Source organism: Poromitra crassiceps, assembly GCF_964638095.1.
Source record: "Poromitra crassiceps genome assembly, chromosome: 10".
Taxonomy (NCBI): Eukaryota; Metazoa; Chordata; class Actinopteri; order Beryciformes; family Melamphaidae; genus Poromitra; species Poromitra crassiceps.
The window spans coordinates 51,808,639-51,832,165 of record NC_139631.1 but is presented as its reverse complement, the minus strand read 5'-3'; the positions used below and the strand labels follow the sequence as shown (position 1 = coordinate 51,832,165).

At 43.8% G+C, this 23,527-nt stretch overlaps 1 protein-coding gene across 1 annotated transcript in view; it reads left to right on the top strand.

Moving 5' to 3' along the window:
- Nucleotides 1-4,006: 4,006 nt before the first annotated feature.
- The window catches only part of LOC310784505 (nuclear receptor corepressor 2-like), a gene marked incomplete at its 3' end in the record, with an annotated part of 106,766 nt that continues 87,245 nt past the window's right edge, over nt 4,007-23,527 (top strand). The window contains exon 1 of the mRNA XM_083645489.1: nt 4,007-4,132. The remainder of the gene's footprint in view (nt 4,133-23,527) is intronic.

Genomic DNA, 23,527 nt, shown 5'->3' with positions numbered 1-23,527 from the left:
CAGTGGTGTGGCCATTCAGCCTTAGGCATGCAATGTTTGGGAGTACTTCAACAACATAGCTAATCATTTTCAACAGAGAAAATGGTCCTACCCCTACCGCAAAACCACCCAGATCTCCTCACCACGCCCCCTCCTACCACCCACACCCCCTACCCACCCCTCGAATCCTGACACTCTACGACCTTCCTATCCTTACCTATGGCTATGGCTTCCTTGATGGAACAGATGGACATGTGGCCACAGTGACCTGGACCTTTGACCACCGCAATCAAATCAGTTCATCCTTGAGTCCAAGTGGACGTTTGAGCCAAATTTGAAGAAATTCTGTCCAGGCGTTCCTGAGATATGGCTCTTTCTCTTTCTTCCTTTGTCTCTTGATATCTGAAGGGGAAGATCATTTTCCCAGGCTGACTGAAGCTCAGTCGTGACATTAATAAATGCCAGCAGAGGCAGAATGAGTTATGTCTCGGCTAAAAATGTACATCACATCCAAAGGAAGAACCTGGCATGTAATTATACTGATGTTATAAATAGAAACACACGGTGCAAAGAATCCATCACCTCCATCTAAAAAAAATCACATTGAAGCTGAAACACACGTCTTCAGCGTTGGTCTCAATTTGATCTGTGGTCGAGATATTCCATCCCGTGGAATTCGCATGAATTGTAATTTCAAGTTTTTGTTTTGAGACCAAACGTATGATCCTGTTCACTGACTAAGAGGAATAGAAATGTCTCACCGCACCTTGCTTGAATCCGATCAGTTTATGACTATTGTATGAGACATAATTGATAGGCAACTCGAACTGAAGACACCTTGAATATGATCACAGAAGACAATGTCATTGAGAAAGGAATAATGACAGAGTTATAATGATTCCCAACCAGCCACAGTTGGAGAAGGTGCGCACTGGCCGAACACTATCTATCTGAATTCGTAATCCAGGCTGATCCTTCACAGAGAGGGGCTCAATTAACCTGGTATCCTCCGGACGGCAGCTTAGTGGTGTTTTGATCAGGCTTTCCCTCCAGCCCGCTCTCTGTTCTCAAGCTTTCCCTCCAGCCCGCTCTCTGTTCTCAAGGCTTTTCAGTCCTGCTTTTATTTCAGCAGCTTAATGACTGTCTGCAGTACATCCATCAGCTCACAGCCTTTGAAACCTCTGAAGTCTGCTCAGCTGGTGCAGTCACTCTCAGTGGTGACTTTCATGTGGGCTCTAACATCTATCTACGGAAACTATCCTCGGGTTCTTTTCTATGAGTTGAACTCGCATGTATCTCTCTCTCTCTCTCTCTTTGCACTATCGAAAAATGTCCCCTGCTCACATGACATGAAGTCAGATTTTAGGATCCATAACCTCCATTTTGGCTTTTGTCTCCAGCTGCAGTTTAGCTCTACAGGGGGTTCTGGCTGCAGAGGAAGCAGATGTGAACATCAAAACTGGCAAGTGAGGAACATTGTGCTTTATCAGTGAGCTGGCTAATTGGGCGTTGCAGAGATGGGGATAGATTATTCTGACACACGCCATGGGTCCAGAAAGCCCACAGCTGAAATAAACAGTTCTGTTTCCTGCTCTGCGACGGCTGGGTGGAGAGATGGCGGTTATACCCGTGGTTAGAGGGGGTCTCCCAAAGCACAGAGCAGAAAGAAAAACACAGAAGAAGAACAAAATCCCATCTGACATCATAGAAACGGGCTGATGCTGAAATTTAGGTCAAGATATAGTCTGCCTGAAATGTGCCAAATAGTTATATGGTAAAGTAAAGTTGCCAGGGTCTAAATTAAATGACATAATACAAGATCAAAAATATACAACATGAAATGAAAATGGATTACATTAGTGAGAGTCAAAACTCAGATTATTTAGCACAGGATTTACAGTATGTATCTCTTGAGTGCACTGAAGGATTCAAATGGACTCCAGAAACAGTCATTTCTGCCACTGAATAAGCTGCAATATGGGTGGTGCTTTGAGGAGCCGGTAGTGCTGTGTGAACCAGACGGAGAGGTTTCAGACCATTAAGAGGGCACCGGCCTCACCAGAGTCATCAACTATGCACACAGCATGGGATGTTGTGATCTCCCAAATACTATTCTTCAATGTTAAGTCACTGTATTCACAGCTTGTCCTGCTCCCCGGGCATCAAACAGCACAGATGTAGACTTCCTGGAGTGGAGTGTCAGTGCTCAAAATGACCCTTCATGGAACCTCATAGTTCAGACTGTAGGAGAGAGAGAAAGAGAGAGAGAGAGAGAGAGAGACTACAGCCGATTTTGTCCTAATGATAGCTCTAGACAGAGCTTATTATGAAACCGGAACTATGAATATAATATAGCTACCATTTATACAGAAAAAAAATTAGTCTGCAACGATAGTCTCGGCTCCCAGACGTTACAACGATGTCCCTAATTAATTATTCGTAGAGGTGTAGGCTCTGTCGCTAACTAATGCTCGCCGTAGTGGCTAAACCACATGTGTCAAACTCAAGGCCCGGGGGCCAAATCCAGCCCGGCACCTCATTTTATGTGGCCCGCGAGAGCTAGCAAAGAATACAATTTGCACAATACAATTCTCCGCAATACGGCTAAAAATAGCTATTGTTAAATTGAATAAAAGTTGTAGGCTACTAGTTGTCTGTTTGCCATTTTTTTCCCTATAATTCTGCTTTCAGAGCTAGCTAAGTTATTAATTTAAGTTATTAATTAATTAAGTTATTACTAAAGAACAATAATAATTGAATCAGAGGCAATATGAAATATGATAACACGTACTAGGCTAGATACATTTATATCGCCTTAGATTTACAACCAGCCCTTTGAGGACAACCATAATGCTGATGTGGCCCGGGATGAAATTGAGTTGGACACCTCTGGGCTAAACCATTGTGAACAGTTAAGCTAGCTAGCAACAGGGCTGATGTGCTCCTTCTGGGCAAGAAGAATGCAGAGAATGGCACGAGTTCGCTCCGCCGCCCTTATATATAAGAGGGAGAAATGTTATTCCTCTGACCCAAAACATATGATATATATATAGTATAATGTGATATATACATATATATATCACATGATACAAAGATGGAGGCAACATAAACCCCCTTTACACCTAGCAGTGATCAGATTGCAATGGGATCGTGCTTGACCACATGAAAGTAGCCTAAATGTAGCCTAAATGTACCCAAGACACATTGAGGATGGATTGTGATGTGATCGTCCAAACCACATTGAACACAACTGTAAATGCAAATGTCGCCGCAGTTTTTCTGCTGCTCTCTACGGCACTATGGAGCCTGCCTAATGCGATCACAATCGGATCTCAATGTGGACACTGGAGACACATTCATACCAGGTGTAAATGTAATGTGGTCAAGCACTATCCTATTGCAATCTGATCACAATTTTTTTAATGCCAGGTGTAAATGGGGTCATAGGGAAATCTTTTGCAGTAGCAGATGTGTAATTGTGCATTTGTAAGCTATTCACATGATCAGATCATACGTATAGGCTACATATACATAGGCCCACATGCATCTTTTCTATACATAAACATAGCCTGCCAGTTCATGTGCAGACATGTAGGCCTAACTATATAGGCTATTAATAACGGTTATGTGCAGGAACACAGATGAGTAATGGTATCAATGTTTTGTTACCTTACCACCGACTGGAGCCCATATTATCTTTTCCCATTTATTTTTCTCTCCCCATTAATTTAGCACTACATAACTGATCAGCATTTCACTGATGGAAACATGATTGGAAATCAGCAGTCCTTGGGTAAAAAGGAGGGGCGAGGGAGCATGCGGACCTATTGAGAGAGAGAGAGAGAGAGCGCGTGAGCGCGCGCGCACGAGAGAGAGAGACAGAGAGCGAGACGAGAGAGAGAGAGAGAGCGAGATCTCAGCAGCAGCAGCACCGACTCAGGGAGTAGTACCAGACCACTGTGTTGTGCAGGATCAGGCACGACGTAACGTTAGCTGAAAAAATGAGCAAATGAAAAGGAAAAACAGTCTTTCATGTGGATTATTTCGGGGGGAAGAGGCACTCAACCGAAGCGAGGACACCATTAGCGTTAACGGGAGCGACAGGACCGAGGAGGATTTGGGATATTACCGTATGATAACACCGCCGCTAAAGGTTAGTTAACGTTAGCTTCCATCGTTGGCTGTCCTTTGGTTGGGGAGGGGAGGGAGGGAGGGGGGCGTCTGTCTGTGTTGTTGGACGGTGGGGTCAGGCTATTCTTTGGTGGAGAATGCTACACTGCAGCACTTCCTTCTCTGCCCAGCAGCTACACAGCTAGCCCAACATTTCCATGATATATTTTCAGAGGGCCGTGTGAGTTGGCAGAATACCTCCTCACCGTGCTACCAGTTGGCTAGCTAACGTCAGCTAGTTCATTATTTTATAAATCAAGAACACGTGCTACATGGCTAGCTAGGCTAAGCTAGCTAGTAGCAGTTGACAGGGCTAACGACGTTAGCTGCCAGTCCTAAACACTAGCGTTAGCTAACGTTAACGCGAGTTCTAACGCTAGTTAACAGAATAACAGTCTCATCCATCACCACCCGCATCCGCTGACAATAAATATATCATGTCAACTCGCCACTATTTAGTTAACGTTAGCATCGGTCCAACTAGACATTTGACGTTAACTAAGTTAGCCAACTTGGCTGTCCACAAAAGCACCAGCTCTGCGTTTGTAAACATTGCTTTTTGTCTCAACTCATTTCACGCTAGTAACGCAATGTTTTGCTGTCAAACTGCGCAAAGCACATTTCCTTCCATCAGCGTGTCTCGATCATCGATCTCGATGGGCTTGATAAGCTATTTAGCGAGCTAGGTGCTAGGTGAGGCTAACCAGCTTGATGTCAAGTCACAAACAAAAAACAAAAGTCAATGGGTAACGTTACGGTAGCTAACGTTAGCTACCAAACGAAGATAGCTGTCACTCACTAGGTTCACTTGTGTTGAGTTGGCATGGGGGTTCACTTGTTACCGTAATGTTAAATATTTGGACTCCATTTATTTCCAGCTACAGTTAGCTAACTTGGTTAACGAGCTAGTTAACCGGCCTGCTGGCGTTAACATTAATAGACGTGGCTGTCTCGCGTTAAACTTGTAAAAGCAAGCAGAAATGTACACAGATGCTCTTATCTTAGTGTAATAATAATCAAAGCCCACTTGTGCAATGTAGTGGCCAACATTAGCTGCTCATTGACATTCAAATAGAGACACATTGTTGCTATTGAAAGAAGCGGATGTTTGGTTCTTCAGCTTCCCAATCACTACAAAGAGCATCCATGATGACGCCTGATCGCTTGTTGTGTAGCTAGTCGCCACTTGTCACCTGTGGGTTGATGGCTGTGTTCATTTCATTATCAATGATGCCTCTGAAAATAATACCACACTGCTAAAACGTGGATCTGGGTGCTTTTTTTTTGTAAAATCTCCATTGCAACATTGTAATTGACGTTAGGACAACATACCAACAAACAGTATAACATGTTATATCTGGACTGGAGCCAGTCACCCTTACATTCACACTTGAAAGCATTATGAGGATATCTTAACGTTACCCCAGGAAAAGTTTAGAAAACAATACAACACATTGTTAATTATTGTAGGTGTTTGGCTACACCTGATTAAAACTGCCACTGTGTGAAACTGCTCTGCCTCACCATGATTTGAATGAGCATTGGAGAATATTTATTTCTATGTGTGTCTGACTTTTAATAGCTCAGTTGATAAGGTCAAGCGCATGTTATTGTTTTGTTATTAAGCTAAATGCCACAGCCCAGACAAACTGTTTAATTGCAATAAAAGACCCAGGGTAATGAGGTGCAAATGTCATTCAAAGGGCATATTTGAATAATATAATGCTTACGGTGGCGGTTAAAACTTGATCAGTTTCCTATGTTGGGGCGGGTGTTTTTAAATGAAACATTTAGTGTAGAGGCTTCTTGTGAGTTGATATTGGTGATATTTGTTGTTCTGTTACTGGATCAAAATTCAAGAGAAGTGATCATATTTAATGTGCATGGAAAACAGTGTTTTTATTGCCTGCAACCATAAGATGAAGTCAGTCCCTCTCCTCGCTCTAAGCAGGGTGAGCTGCCACGAGGAGACAGAGATCACACAGTCTACTGTTGTTAATCCATGGTGGTGTGACAGTAGGTTCATCTGCCTTTAAATCCTGTGCAGTCGTTTGGGTACATCTAGGCTCAGTGCTTTGGATTGGAAAGAGTTAAAAGAGCGTGAGGAGATATCTCCCCCTTATCCAAAAGTGTAATGGGGGCAAAGATAATCCCGTGCTCAGTGGTGCCTCAGGGAGACTGTTTCACTACTAGTTAAATTTCTGCTCATATTACGAAACACAATGCAGTTATGAAACTGGGAAGTGGAGAGCTTCTTGTGCATTTTATTGTTCAGGGTTCCTCCGCAAGTATGGAAAAGTATGGAATTTGATTTGAGTAATTTCCAGGTCTGGAAAAGTATGGATAAAGGAAAAGAGTGTGGACAAATATTTGTGTTTCCAGACTGTCTATTTTGACTATCTGACTACCGGTGTTAATTTCTCTAAAATAATAAAATTCAAAATTTCAAAAAATGAAAATGATAATTTTTGTTGCCTAAACCTAACCATTGTTTTACTTGCCTAAACCTGTTGGTATTCCGATGTCAAATATGGTCTGAGAAATCTACTGAGAAGTCTGGAAATTTGCGTATGCAAAAGTATGGATTTTTTTTTAATGGAAAATGTGTAGGAACCCTGCATAGTCCGGGACTGGGAGAGATGAATCCTTATAGTGAATTCTTGTGGTATGTAAGACATGGCATGTTGCACCACTAAATTACAGAAATGGTTGCTGTTGAAAAGGGAAACAGTCAGTCTGACCTTCACAGGCATACTTGTCAAAAATGGTTGGTTTTCAGATGTCACCTTACTGTCACTGCTTCTGTTTCTGGAAGTCAGTATGTAAAAAAAGAAGAAAAGCAGGGCTTAAAATTCACTTTGCAAACTGGGGGGGGAATTCCCCCCTTATGCTCTTCAGATAGGGGCGATTTTATAGATTTTGGGGGGGTCTATAGACTTTCTTTGTTTATTTCAGCCGATACTTCGATAACCGGCGACAACAACTATCTGCTTCTCCTGTCCGATAAGCGATAATACTTTCACATTTTTGTATTTAAAAAAGGAACTTCTTAACCTGTAGTTTGTGCACACCTGAATCTAAATTACTATGGCTTTTGTTATTGTGTCTTATCTGCAGTCTAAGCAGTGATATGCTTTCGGTTAGGCTTGTGAAACGTAGTGTTCTTGTTTAGAGATGAGTAGATATCGACGGGGAAGTGCTGAGGATGTTTGTGTGTGCAGAGTTGCATTATGATGTCACAGCAGGTCAAACAGTACAGTTGACTTCCTAAACAGCCATGGCCTGGTGAGCACAGTGTCGTTGTGTCCTGGGACTGGCAGCTTCCTCCACTGTTGCTTTGAATGAGCCATTCGCAGTGAAAGCTGCTCTCAGTCTTGCGCATCGGTGTGCACGCACGCACTAGGGATGGCCATTTGAAGTAATGTAAATACTCGAGTACTCCTATCATGAACGAGTAATCGGATACTCGGGGGGGAAGGGCACGCGCGGACGATTGCTGCTGCACATTTACTACAGGCCAGAATAGGCTATCACTACATCAGTAGACGTTTGGAGCTCATCTACTGGCTGAAATATTGTGAGTTGATTGGAATTGGTTGACATATCATATAACAGGGAAAACACGGATTGTGGTGAAAACAGGTCACAATGGCGGGGATGGGAAGTCTCATAAACGATGACGTGTCTGAAAATGCGTGAATGGCGGGGAAAGGGTTAACATGCAGAACCAAACGGGGGAAATATGAGGCAGTCACCGTGAAAGTGCCTCCCACAATCCCCTCCTTCCAGCGGCCAGCCAGCTTCTCGCAGACTGAATGAGTAACAACAGCTGTGTAGCGCTTGTTGTCGCTGGCTAGTGGATTGCACCTGGTAGGTTCCGTGTGTGGAGAGGGTTCTGCTGGACTCAGTGTGTGGAGGTAGAGTGTTATGATCCAGCACAGCTGTGTCTTTTTGCAGCGCTTCAAATGAATGTCACAGTCAAAGTTGACCTCACTTCCTGTCGTTGAGCTGGACACAGCCACCTCACTTCCTGTCACCGTGTTAGGGCCTGATGATGATGAGCAGCTCGACTCGCCAAATGGAAAGACCCTGATCGTGTCAGGCTGTTTGAGCAAAACGACTTTCTCATGTTGCCATGACAAGACACAGCACAGTTCATTCACCCCCCCATGCCAACTCCTCCAAGTAGCAAACTGTTTTGTGAAAAGGTCACAAAGCACATTTGCTCATTTATTTTTATTTTATTTTATTTATTTTTTGGGTTTGTATCATCCTGCTAGCTAAGGCTATTCCTGCTTTTTAGATTGGCATATTGGGAAGGACATTTTTGACTTGCATCATATCAAAATCCGCTGTAGTCTCTCTCTCCTCCTCTCTCTGCTTTATCATTGCAAACATTAAACAATAGTTTTAAACTTTTCAGTGCATAACCACTATATCAATATTAACTACGAGTGCTCCGAACGATTGGGCACCAGTAACGATCGTCCGTGATTGGTTCTAAATAGTTTGATCGGTGGTCTCTCTGTAAAGGCCGATCACAGTTATTTATTGCGTTACCGTGGTTATGTACTCAAGGGGGGCCTACCGCAGAGTCAAGCTGGTTACTGCTTCAACGCACGCAAAATGAGCAGAGAAGAGACGCAGATCATTAGAATTGCAACACAAGAGCCAAGCAATGTGCACAATAGCCCGTTAGCGGCAACAAAGAAGTGCAAATGGCTCTCCAGTGTTTAGCTGAAAGTGATGACGGCACAGAGAAAACACCTGCAGAGAAGATGTCCTTACCTGTGCATCAAACAAACATCACTGTGGAATGAAAGACATGCAGTCGAGCGTGAGTGAGTGAGTGAGTGAGTGATTGATTGATTGATTGATGGATTCACCTGATGTAGTTGTCAAAAGTAAAAAGCACTCGTAGGATATGAGGAGGGGAATCTAAATGCTGACCACAAATAAAGCCAAATAGGAGCGAGTCCAGCAGGAGCCTGGCTGACAGCAGCAGCAGCCTGGCTGACAGCAGCAGGAGCCTGGCTGACAGCAGCAGCAGCCTGGCTGACAGCAGCAGCAGCCTGGCTGACAGCAGCAGCAGCCTGGCTGACAGCAGCAGCAGCCTGGCTGACAGCAGCAGCAGCAGCCTGGCTGACAGCAGCAGCAGCAGCCTGGCTGACAGCAGCAGCAGCCTGGCTGACAGCAGCAGCAGCAGCCTGGCTGACAGCAGCAGCAGCCTGGCTGACAGCAGCAGGAGGAGCCTGGCTGACAGCAGCAGGAGGAGCAGCCTGGCTGACAGGATGAGAGAGATGAATAGTCTTGCTGCAAAGTGGGCCTCTTAATGACACTGGAATAAAGATCCACTATAGAGGCTAAGAATAGACTACTAGAGGAATAAATTAATTTTGAAACATTTATTTAGGAACCAATTATTTTTAACATCATTTATTTTGATTGGATGATTGGACAGATTGGATTGGCTTCACTCATTTGTGCGGTAAGGAAAAAAAATCGATATCGCGGCAGCTCTAATCAGAAGAGCCGATCAGATGACACAAGCCATTTCCCTATGCGCCGCGAAAATGACTTCACCGGTTTGGCACTTCTGCCAGGTGTCTAAAAAGACAATGCATTTGCATAGAGGGCTCTGTGTTGCCGTGTAGCGTTACATTTGTGCTTAGGGATGCATGCTGTTTATTGGGGGCACTGATAGTAGTAATGGTATAATTAATACATAGCGAGACGTTTGTGATTTTACTCATTTACACAAAACATTGCAGTGTAAAGCGAGCTTGTGACCGGAAGGTCGTCGGTTCAATCCCCGGGACCGATAAATCCGCGTGGGGAAAGTGAAAAAGCAGCGCTTGCCCCTCCCTCGTTACCATCACTGAGGTGCCCTTGAGCAAGGCCCTTAACCCCAAATGCTCCAGTGGAGCTGCTCTGAATGTGAACAGGGCGCTCCTGAGAAAGAGAGCATTGCTCTCAGTGAGACTTCCCCTGTATGAATAAAGTGTTGTCTGAAAGGGCTGAACGGCATCTCTACTGCAGCACGGTGTGTTTGGAAACATAGAAAAAGTGCCAAGTGCATATCCACACCCTGGAATACACGTCCCAATATTGACCGTCTACAAAAGATATAAAGCTCTGTTTCAACCCAAACGGGCTCTTATTATATAATGACTATATGATGTCAGAAAGAAGGCTATTTATAGCCAGTAGTGGTGCAACGGGCCACAGTTGATCCGTACGGATCCGGAGCCACGGTTCAGCCCGTTTGTGACGTGCAGCATTTAAGCAGACAGGAAGAGAGAGAGACAGATAGAGGATTAGTCGAGATTAGAAATGGCTCTGTAGTAAGTGATTCACTTGACTCTTATGTAACACACACATGCCAGCGTTCTATAGGACATGACTCCTGTGTGTGTGTGTGTGTGTGTGTGTGTGTGTAGGGTACAGCTGTGGGCGGTGTTCTATTTAAGTCTGTGAATAGCTTAGCGTTTCTGTTCAACAGGCTACCAATCCTTTTATATTGCTATGAATGTGTTGTGTAGGGCTAGGTGTGTGTGTAGGGCTAGGTGTGTGTGTAGGGCTAGGTGTGTAGTTAAATGTGTAGGGCTAGGTGTGTAGGGCTAGGTGTGTGTGTAGTTAAATGTGTAGGGCTAGGTGTGTAGGGCTAGGTGTGTAGTTAAATGTGTAGGGCTAGGTGTGTAGGGCTAGGTGTGTAGGGCTAGGTGTGTAGAGCTAGGTGTGTGTAGTTAAATGTGTAGGGCTAGGTGTGTAGGGCTAGGTGTGTAGGGCTAGGTGTGTGTAGGGCTAGGTGTGTAGTTAAATGTGTAGGGCTAGGTGTGTAGTTAAATGTGTAGGGCTAGGTGTGTAGGGCTAGGTGTGTACCGTAAATTCCGGACTATAAGCCGCACCTTTTTTCCCGTTTTTTGGCCTTTTTTGGCCCCTGCGGCTTATATAACGGTGCGGCTTATCTATGGATTTTTTCAAAAAAAAAAAAAATCTCTCTTTTTTAGCACTCTTTCTAACTATAAATCCTATATAACTATAATAAGTTTTAATCTCCTCTCTTGCCCTCTTTTCACCACACTGTATGACACTGTATGACACTGTGTGCACTGTAAAAAACAACACAGGTGGTGTTGTGTTATGTTGTTTTGTTGAAATGTTAATAAATGGGAGCTTCCTCAAACAGCCATCTCTTTCCCGACAATCCCCTCTGTGCATGAACCCTTACATATGGTAATTAAACATTAAAACACAATAAAAAAAAAAAAAAAAAAAAAAAACCCATTAAAACACCCGCGGCTTATAGTCCGGTGCGGCTTATATAAGAAAAAAATAGTCAACTTTGCAGGTGCGGCTTATACACCGGTGCGGCTTATAGTCCGGAATTTACGGTAGTTAAATGTGTAGGGCTAGGTGTGTAGGGCAGGGCTAGGTGTGTAGTTTGTTGTTGACATTGTGGAAAGCTTGTTTGTGAGGGCAGCCAGGGGCACAGCAGGCCTCAGGGCTGTGATGATCTCACAGTGGGAATGTGACTGAGTGACATGTAACACAGTGAAAGGTATGTAGGCCTAAGTGGAGTGTTATTACAGGTTATCATAGTGAAAGGTATGTAGGCCTAAGTGGAGTGTTATTACAGGTTATCACAGTGAAAGGTATGTAGGCCTAAGTGGAGTGTTATTACAGGTTATCATAGTGAAAGGTATGTAGGCCTAAGTGGAGTGTTATTACAGGTTATCATAGTGAAAGGTATGTAGGCCTAAGTGGAGTGTTATTACAGGTTATCATAGTGAAAGGTATGTAGGCCTAAGTGGAGTGTTATTACAGGTTATCATAGTGAAAGGTATGTAGGCCTAAGTGGAGTGTTATTACAGGTTATCATAGTGAAAGGTATGTAGGCCTAAGTGGAGTGTTATTACAGGTTATCATAGTGAAAGGTATGTAGGCCTAAGTGGAGTGTTATTACAGGTTATCATAGTGAAAGGTATGTAGGCCTAAGTGGAGTGTTATTACAGGTTATCATAGTGAAAGGTATGTAGGCCTAAGTGGAGTGTTATTACAGGTTATGGTGTCCTTGTGGGAGGATGGGTGGCCTGTCTTGACATGTGCTCTGGATCAATGACATTGCTACACTGAGGTTTGGAACACATTAGACTGGTTAGTTACTGCTGGTGTCATATCTTGTCTGTCTTTTAAAAGGCGTTTATTTTTGTTTCTATTCTGATTATTTCCACACAGTCCCCTCTGATTCAGAATCATCCATATCAAATCTAGGTAGGATATCTAGTTTGATAAATAAACAACACAAACAGTCGTGCGAATGCTTGTGCATTTGCTCACACAGACACACACACACACACACACACACACACACACACACACACACACACACACAGACACAGACGCACACGCACAGACACACACACACAGACGCACACGCACACGCACACACGCACGAACACGGCACAGTGGCTCAGTGCTTGACAATGTTGTTTCATAGCAAGAAGGTCCTGGGTTCGAACCCCGGTCCTTTGTGTGGGAGTTTGCATGTACTCCCCATGTTCGTGTAGGTTTCCTCCGGGTTCTCCGGTTTCCTCCCACCACCAAAAAACACGTATGTTAGGGTTAATAATACTCCTGTCAAAGACATGTATGTTAGGGTTAATAATACTCCTGTCAAAGACATGTATGTTAGGGTTAATAATACTCCTGTCAAAGACATGTATGTAAGGGTTAATAATACTCCTGTCAAAGACATGTATGTTAGGGTTAATAATACTCCTGTCAAAGTGTATGTTAGAGAATACTCCTGTCAGACATGTATGTATGTACAGTATGTGCCCCAGAGGCACTGGGGTTGCATGCTAAGCTAGCATACAGCACACAGAGGCACTGGAGTTGTATGCTAAGCTAGCATACAGCACACAGAGGCACTGGAGTTGCATGCTAAGCTAGCATACAGCACACAGAGGCACTGGGGTTGCATGCTAAGCTAGCATACAGCACACAGAGGCACTGGGGTTGCATGCTAAGCTAGCATACAGCACACAGAGGCACTGGGGTTGCATGCTAAGCTAGCATACAGCACACAGAGGCACTGGGGTTGCATGCTAAGCTAGCATACAGCACACAGAGGCACTGGGGTTGCATGCTAAGCTAGCATACAGCACACAGAGGCACTGGGGTTGCATGCTAAGCTAGCATACAGCACACAGAGGCACTGGGGTTGCATGCTAAGCTAGCATACAGCACACAGAGGCACTGGGGTTGCATGCTAAGCTAGCATACAGCACACAGAGGCACTGGGGTTGCATGCTAAGCTAGCATACAGCACACAGAGGCACTGGGGTTGCATGCTAAGCTAGCATACAGCACACAGAGGCACTGGGGTTGCATGCTAAGCTAGCATACAGCACACAGAGGCACTGGGGTTGCATGCTAAGCTAGCATACAGCACACAGAGGCACTGGGGTTGCATGCTAGGTTAGCATACAGCACACAGAGGCACTGGGGTTGCATGCTAGGTTAGCATACAGCACACAGAGGCACTGGAGTTGCATGCTAGGTTAGCATACAGAAGAACATTTCAAAGCTGTTGAATAATTATGCAGTAGTGAGGGGGAAGTAGGTCAGCCCATTTTGGTTCCACCATAGACGAGTCTTAACACATTCACTGCCAGCCGTTTTTCAAAACTGTAGTTAGCTTCTGCCAGAGTTTTTTTTTGAGGATTCTGGCTCATCTTTCAAGAGCCGAGGATTCGTTTCTGTTAGGATTTTGTGAACACACAATATCTCAAAAGAACTAATAGAATGTGTGCTTTCTCTGTCTAAAAGAGTTAGTTTGTAGAGTTAGTACCGGTAGTTATGTAAGCATTAGCAGTTGAATACAGCATGGTTTCAGCGTCTGTAAATTTATTCTGAGATAAACGGCTTTTTGTGAAATTCGATAGAACAGTCACTTTAACCATTCATTTTTGGCATCAGTAAGACGTCAGACATCTAAACAATAGTTTTGAACAGTAATTTCCTCAGCAGGAAACACCCCTTTCCTTCAAACTCCTCCCTCCGTGTGTGTTCTTCTTGGCTGCAGCGAGCGTGTCACAAGCTCGTTGCTGCTGCTGCTGTAACCTTGCGTCACCAGCTCACTGCTTTGCTGCTGCTGTGCCTGTCTGCCTGGCGGCCGCTGGGCAAGTCTGGATGGATGGGCTCGCTCGTTTCTTGGGGTTCTGAGAGCTTTGATGAAGCTTTTGCGATTCTGGTCTTATTTATGCTGCGTGTTTCAAAGTGTGTTCCACCCGTAATCTATTATGCAAATTTGCAAAACCCCACCGCCAGCTCCCAAGCGCGAAAGCGTTTTCGCCAATCCATTTTCATGAGAATGGCTTCCTGACACTGCTTTTTGCTTGCCTTCCTCTAGAATGGAGAGCACTGTCGCCACTTAGTGGGTTGGTGGAATGGGTTGTACACGTTCGGTCGCTCCAATATTTTTATAGGAGACGTGGGGGGCATTGATCCATGTAGCCCCGTCTTTTTTTTTTTTTTTTTTTGACGTCTCAACTCGTCATTGGCAGTGAACCGTTGGAATTTTTTTGACGAGTCAACTCGCCATTGGCAGTGAACGTGTTAAAAGCATAAAACATAACAAAACATAAATAATGCAATGTGATGAGAAATATGACTAGACATTTACAATACAGTCAACACACATTCATCCACATTCAAAGGCATACCGATGCATAGAAGTAGGCTATTAGCGGTTGGCAACCAGCTTACAGGTGCTGAGTGTGTGTGTGTGTGTGTGTGTGTTAGAGATGATCAAATGAAAATAAAATGATTAAAACCTTGGCGGCAATTTTTGACCCCCGATCACAGTTTTTAGGTGCATTCTGAGAGGCTAATGTCCTATACTGCTGCCAGCAGGCCATCACGAAAAGAGTTGGAAAATAACACCATATCTATTATATATATATATCTCTAATATATAATAACAGCATATTGGATATTGGCAAAAAAAACTATCCAATATCATGCACCCCTAATTTCAGGTAGGCTTTAAGAGCAGAGCCAGCATAGAGACTAGGGATTAAACCATAACTTCTTTCATGATAAACTGTGATCAAATTAAATGTCCTTACAGTCACCGTACCATTTAACATTTTCATTATCGTTCAAAGAAAACCATGTTAGCGTGATTTAGTGTTACAGTGAATACAGCGCTTTAACATCTCCAGCAGCGTGAGAATACTGATAACCGTGATAACTTTGGTCACTCTAATGATGATATTCATTCATAGCATTTCATCTGTAGCAGAGACTGAAGAGCATCAGAGCAGTGCTCCCTCCCGGGGGAGCACTGCTCTCTGGATGTGAGGTGTAGCAGCACTCTCTGGATGTGAGGTGTAGCAGCACTCTCTGGATGTGAGGTGTAGCAGCACTCTCTGGATCTGAGGTGTAGCAGCACTCTCTGGATGGGAGGTGTAGCAGCACTCTCTGGATGTGAGGTGTAGCAGCACTCTCTGGATGTGAGGTGTAGCAGCACTCTCTGGATGGGAGGTGTAGCAGCACTCTCTGGATGGGAGGTGTAGCAGCACTCTCTGGATGTGAGGTGTAGCAGCACTCTCTGGATGTGAGGTGTAGCAGCACTCTCTGGATGGGAGGTGTAGCAGCACTCTCTGGATGGGAGGTGTAGCAGCACTCTCTGGATCTGAGGTGTAGCAGCACTCTCTGGATCTGAGGTGTAGCAGCACTCTCTGGATGGGAGGTGTAGCAGCACTCTCTGGATCTGAGGTGTAGCAGCACTCTCTGGATCTGAGGTGTAGCAGCACTCTCTGGATCTGAGGTGTAGCAGCACTCTCTGGATGTGAGGTGTAGCAGCACTCTCTGCTCAGAGTGAGTGTGCAGGGATGTGATTGATGCGTCTGTGTGAACAGAAGGAACAGCCTTCAGCTCCTCCCGCTGTGTTTTGGTGGAGCGCCTGTGCCTCCATGGTTACAGGGCTTGGTAGTTGGCTGCTGAGGCGGAGTGTGAATGCCCCAGCTCAGGCAGGGGGAGGGCCTTATGTAATCCAGGCTGCAGTGTGGCCCCGCAGCAGGGGAACAGGCAGGAAGTCCAGGCGCTGCGGTGCTGTCTGTCCATCCTGGATACAGCTGCTGCGAGCAGCACATCTGGAGGACCAGGCAAAGCCAATCACTGTCCCCGTTCACCTCTCTCCTCTCGTCTCCTCTCCTCTCGTCTCCTCTCGTCTCCTCTCTGCCATCAGACGTGTGGAGTCATGAGTAGGGGTGTCACGATACACTCAGTTCACGATACGATACGTATCACGATACTGGGTTCACGATAACGATACGATACGATACGATTTTAACAATATTTTTTTAAACTTGAATAATGACAATATATGACTGGAAAAGTAGTATTTTATTTGAAATGCACAAATACAAAACATGCTGTTGTGGGAAATTGTTATTACAATAACAACTAGAAAAAACATGAGATTGGAGATAAGGCTTATCTTGAAATAGAATGAGTTACACCGTCACTTAGATTTACTTTGAACTAAAAGGTTTCTCAGCAGTATAAATTCTCATTATGCATCTTCAGTTTTTCTTCAAACTCAAACAACAAGACTTTTCTTAATCTATTTTTTATGCATCTTCAGTTTTTCCTGTCAAGTAAACAGTTTTGCCAGAAACTCAATTGAATGGTTTCTCTCCTGTATAACTTCTCATGTGTCTCTTCAGAGACTTGTTCAACTGAACTACTTTCCACACATTGAACTTCAACAAACAAAGACGTTTCTTAGTCTATTAAAAAAAAAAAAAAAAAAAAAAAAAAAAAAAAAAAAAAAATTGCGATATGATATTTCATCTCAACGATACATATCGTGACGTTTTACTATCGCGAAATTTCGTGGGACGATATATTGTGACACCCCTAGTCATGAGTCTTTGATTGTGCTTCAAAATGAGAGATGACTGGTGCTTGCACTTGTCCCTGCACTGGATGTATGTATGTATGTGGTAACTTTTCATTGGCTGGGAAGTGATGATGCAGTAACCATGCCCTGCCTATGAGAAGTCCTGATTTACCTGCAGGGGAAGTATTTATACCCGTCATCCTTCCCATGTCTCTGTTTGACTCTGAGGAAGACACGTTTAGTGTCGAAACATCAGTCATGATTTGTTGCACCTAGTATTAAATTAGCTAAAATTGACTGTTTGCTCCAGATCTCATCTCTCATTTTGAATCATTTGTCCGGCCTGGTCTGAGAGGCACCAGTCTGCAACGTTCGTCGGCTGAGGCGCGAATTTCCCTTCATGTTCTTTGATTGTGCTATTATCACTGCTAATGATGGGAAGGATCTGCTTCTGAATGAAAGCAGCCATGTGATTATGTGCCAGTTTATTTTGATTTATTTTTGAATTGCCACTTCCATCAGTACATCAGACAATCAGTTCAGAAACAGTGTTTGACTTCATTCAATTATCATTCTTGTTTGGAAATGGAAGACGACCATAGACCGTGCTTTGGTTTGTGGACTCGTGTTCTGAGGCCTCTAGTTTTGTGTTTTTGGCCGCTGCCATCTTGGTTTTGCTCGCACCAGAGAGCGCAAGACTGGGCGTTTCCCACAGAGCCGCAGCTCCGCCTGCTATTGGTCTGTGATCTCAGCGAGCTTCACAATGACTGGACAGGTGACCTGTCAATCACGCCCAAAACATAGTCTTTTCTATTATCTATTTTACTCTAAACAGGAGCATAACATTTCACTCGGAAAATATTTTTTCAATGTTGTTTTTTAAAGTTTTGGTCTGAGTGAAATGTTCTATGGTCTCGATTCTAAATATAGCTGAACCGTTTGGTTTGACCAAGTAAAACTATTTTTATAAGCATTTTACGAAATGTCTATGGAAAAATAAATTGCGGATGAAAATCTCTGGTACAGTGCTGAAGCAGGAAGTGACGTTCACTTTGCCTCTATTGTTTTGTACTCTTGGAACAAAGCTTAGTGGGCGCAGGTGTTGGTCCTGTCTTTACATCAGGTGTTGGTCCTGTCTTTACATCAGGTGTTGGTCCTGTCTTTACATCAGGTGTTGGTCCTGTCTTTACATCAGGTGTTGATACTGTCTTTACATCAGGTGTTGGTCCTGTCTTTACATCAGGTGTTGGTCCTGTCTTTACATCAGGTGTTGATACTGTCTTTACATCAGGTGTTGGTCCTGTCTTTACATCAGGTGTTGGTCCTGTCTTTACATCAGGTGTTGGTCCTGTCTTTACCTCAGGTGTTGGTCCTGTCTTTACATCAGTGTTGGTCCTGTCTTTACATCAGGTGTTGGTCCTGTCTTTACATCAGGTGTTGGTCCTGTCTTTACATCAGTGTTGGTCCTGTCTTTACATCAGGTGTTGGTCCTGTCTTTACATCAGGTGTTGGTCCTGTCTTTACATCAGGTGTTGGTCCTGTCTTTACATCAGGTGTTGGTCCTGTCTTTACATCAGGTGTTGGTCCTGTCTTTACATCAGGTGTTGGTCCTGTCTTTACATCAGTGTTGGTCCTGTCTTTACATCAGGTGTTGGTCCTGTCTTTACATCAGGTGTTGGTCCTGTCTTTACATCAGTGTTGGTCCTGTCTTTACATCAGGTGTTGGTCCTGTCTTTACATCAGGTGTTGGTCCTGTCTTTACATCAGGTGTTGGTCCTGTCTTTACATCAGGTGTTGGTCCTGTCTTTACATCAGGTGTTGGTCCTGTCTTTACATCAGGTGTTGGTCCTGTCTTTACATCAGGTGTTGGTCCTGTCTTTACATCAGGTGTTGGTCCTGTCTTTACATCAGGTGTTGGTCCTGTCTTTACATCAGGTGTTGGTCCTGTCTTTACATCAGGTGTTGGTCCTGTCTTTACATCAGGTGTTGGTCCTGTCTTTACATCAGGTGTTGGTCCTGTCTTTACATCAGGTGTTGATACTGTCTTTACATCAGGTGTTGGTCCTGTCTTTACATCAGTGTTGGTCCTGTCTTTACATCAGGTGTTGGTCCTGTCTTTACATCAGGTGTTGGTCCTGTCTTTACATCAGGTGTTGGTCCTGTCTTTACATCAGGTGTTGGTCCTGTCTTTACATCAGGTGTTGGTCCTGTCTTTACATCAGGTGTTGGTCCTGTCTTTACATCAGGTGTTGGTCCTGTCTTTACATCAGGTGTTGGTCCTGTCTTTACATCAGGTGTTGGTCCTGTCTTTACATCAGGTGTTGGTCCTGTCTTTACATCAGGTGTTGGTCCTGTCTTTACATCAGGTGTTGGTCCTGTCTTTACATCAGGTGTTGATACTGTCTTTACATCAGGTGTTGGTCCTGTCTTTACATCAGGTGTTGGTCCTGTCTTTACATCAGTGTTGGTCCTGTCTTTACATCAGGTGTTGGTCCTGTCTTTACATCAGGTGTTGGTCCTGTCTTTACATCAGGTGTTGGTCCTGTCTTTACATCAGGTGTTGGTCCTGTCTTTACATCAGGTGTTGGTCCTGTCTTTACATCAGTGTTGGTCCTGTCTTTACATCAGGTGTTGGTCCTGTCTTTACATCAGGTGTTGGTCCTGTCTTTACATCAGGTGTTGGTCCTGTCTTTACATCAGGTGTTGGTCCTGTCTTTACATCAGGTGTTGGTCCTGTCTTTACATCAGGTGTTGGTCCTGTCTTTACATCAGGTGTTGTTACTGTCTTTACATCAGGTGTTGTTACTGTCTTTACATCAGTGCTGATCATAATCTTGTTCACATGATGTGTGTGTCATTGAGTGCTTTTCAAAATGAAAGCTGTGACAAACTGATTGAGGGAGATGATTGTACGTTGCAGCCGTGTCATCAGCGTGTGGGTGGTGACACTTTTTTGTTGTGACCACACATTCACATCCTGTCTGATAGTTGGCAGAGGGTAAGCAAGATCATGGGCCAAATGCATAAACTCTGTATATATTTAGGTAATAAAATAATTAAAGTTATTCTGATTCTGATTAGGGTAGGGTCGGGGGCGATATGTCAAAGTTTTCCAGCCGACCATCGTTAACCCATCAACCAGCAATTGCTGATGTATCCGCGCATGTGGTTAAAAAAAAATAAAAAATCCCCTTGCCGCCTGCAGCAAACAGGTGGGGAAGTTATGATAATAATAATCAGTAGGGGTGTCAAAATTAATCGTTTAATCGATGCATCACGATGCGGACGTGTGAATCGAGTCGTTGACAGATGAATCGTTGAATCGTTAATGTTTAATTTTCTGTTGACATTCAGATTTTAAAGCACTTTCTAAGTAAAAAAGGGACTTGATATTTATCTGACTGCTTGTATTAATTGATGAAAAAGTGGCCATGTGCAGTAATAATACAGAAAATTGAGGATGTGATACTTGGAGCTGTGATACTTTGAGCTGTATCCAGATGCATCATCGAATCGAATCGTTGACAGATGAATCGTAATGGAATCGTGAGGCCAGGAAGCTTCACAGCCCTAATAATCAGGTCGAGCTTTTGAACCTCTGATTTAGGAATTGACTTGCTTGCTTTTCTGCACCAATTGATCGGACAGCAACCAAAGACGGCTTAATAGACACGACACTTCACTCAGCTGGACGGAGCAGGACATCTTTTATTGGAAAAACTGAAAGAATCTGATGTTGGCTCGCGTTTGCATCGACGTGTCCAGTTAGGAATGAGTGTAATCGAATCGTATCTCTCTGTTGTTCACCACCATTCATATTTTTTCACACACTGGTACAGGGAGAAAAGCAGGAAGTTCCAGTTTATTCGTATGTCCCAGAAGGCACTTTGGGTTGCAGCAAAACATCAAAACATAGAAAAGAGGCATAACATCACACATTGGCTCTTTATACTATACTATGTGTGTAGGTCACACACACACACACACACACACACACACACACACACACACACACACACACACACCCACACACACACCAAGTCCCCGGCCCCTCCCCACTGCTGCTCTCTCTATCTCTCCTCTCCTTTTCATCTTCAACACCAGTTGGTATTCACGCACACTTTGAATTGTACTTGACAGGTTGAATAGTTATAAATTAGACACGAGCAAATTAAAAGGACAACAATTGCCCCACAAAAACCAGCTGGCGCCTGGCGGTGGACGATATATACAGATATTTGTCCTATCACCATATATACATAGATATATTTGTCCTATCACCAAATATACATAGATATATTTGTCCTATCACCATATATACATAGATATATTTGTCCTATCACCATATATACATAGATATATTTGTCCTATCACCAAATATACATACCGGTAGATATATTTGTCCTATCACCATATATACATAGATATTAGGGGTGTCAAAAATAATCGATTATAAGATGCATCGCGATGCGGACCTGCACGATTCTGCATCGATTCACAAATATCAAAAATCGATTATTAACTCATTGAGTGCCAGCCACTTTTGGAGAACGGACGCTCCCAGTGCCAGAGTTTCAGAGCGTTTTTCAGTGATTTCTCGAGGCCCACAGAATATTGTGTGATATTACTATGTAAACACCGAACACGTACAAAGAACGATGAGACTCTCTTCTATCATCTGCAAAAAAAAGTTTATTGATACCATTTTCTGTAGTTATGAGCTGGAGAAGATAGGCTGTTTTGAGCAAAAAGACACATTTCAAAATAGAAGCTGAGTTATTCCGCCTTTTGTGAAATGCAGCATTTCAAGCACATTCACTGAGTCTGAAGATAATATTTTCTGATGTAGTGACGTGGTGTAGTTGTGTGGTGCCCTGCGTGCCCCACCCCCCTCTCCCCCCCTCAGCTGCAAACTCCTCCCCACACTAACACACAGCCTCACGCACCCAGTCTATTTTCGGAGCGCTCCGTTTTTGTGCGGCGGTTCCCAGCGCCACACGGAAATGCCAACCCGGACTGCAGGGAAAGGTTTGGCCCTTCGGCGTCGGGTGCTGCCTTTCTGGCGGCTAATCGTGTGGAGAAACTATACAGCAGAGACAGAGGGGCTGAGTTGTGGCCGCGGATTGACTGATGTTCGCAGCCAACGTCAGATTGCAGCCAGAGCAATCTATATGGCTCTGGCTGCAGCATGAGCGGTTTCTCTTTGATCACGGGGCTTTTTCCAGCTGTTTTCCGGACCTTCCTCTAATCTGGAGAGCATTGTCGCCACCTAATGGGTCTGTAAAATAGGTTATACACATCCAATAGCTACAATATTTGTACAGGAGATGCAGAAGGCTTTGATCCACGTCCCACCGTCAAAAAACGCATTTGACGTCGATCGACGTCCTTGGCACTCTACGTCACTATTTACTTTGACGTCGATCGACGTTCTTGGCACTCAATGAGTAAAAAAATAATAATAATAATAATAATTATATAATCAAATAAAATATAATGGAAGTACATGCAGTTTATTTTAATTATGGGTCATAATTCAATGCAATTCTAAATGCACTTTTATTTTAAAAGTAGCCACACAGTGAGAAAAAATCGAGATGCATCGATAATCGTTATCGAATCGAATCGTAGCCCTCTGAATCGTAATCGAATCGAATTGTGAGGCCAGTGAAGATTCACAGCCCTAATAGATATATTTGTCCTATCACCATATATACATAGATATACAGTATTTGTCCGCTCTCACCATATATTATGGCTGGCACGGATCAGAAAACCCACGGATCGGATCGCGTGATGGATTTTGAGCCACGGATCACGGATTTTTCGGATCAGCAAAAAAAAAAAAAAAAGGCTATATCAGATTTTTTCTCACAAAATTAGATTTTCGATTTGATTTTTTAATACTATTATACTTCTCTAACCAGTTGTTGCCCTGCACAGCTCAAAAAATATTTTTTTCTCATGACACAATTTATGCTTTTACTCTGAAGGCAGAACAACACAACTTCCTGTTTTAGGTGGCACTGCGCCTAACTTCCTGGCTGTTGCTAACGTAGTCACATGACACGGGTACAGACCAGACCGGGTGAGTCTGGAAACATAATGTTGATGCTACGTTAAGCTACTCGGTGGCCCCACGTGTTGTTTTGTTGTTATGTGTCCAAGGCAACATTTCACCGTCCGGTGATAATGTGTTTGTGAAACGTGTGCGCGTGTGTGGGTGTTGTGCTCTCGTTATCTTGTGGAGCCCGCAACACGCTGCTCGCATTCCTGTGCTTTTTCAGAGGTGTTGAAATAAGTTTGTTGTCTTTAGTAGCCACTAGCCACAGCCTTCAGAGAGACTTTACAGCAGCGACAAGGGATGAGGAAGCTCACTTGTGCTTGCCATGATGCCTGTCTGTGTCTGGCTGCGCTGCAGGCGTTCTCATACACTAACATTAAACGTTAAATGAAACGAAA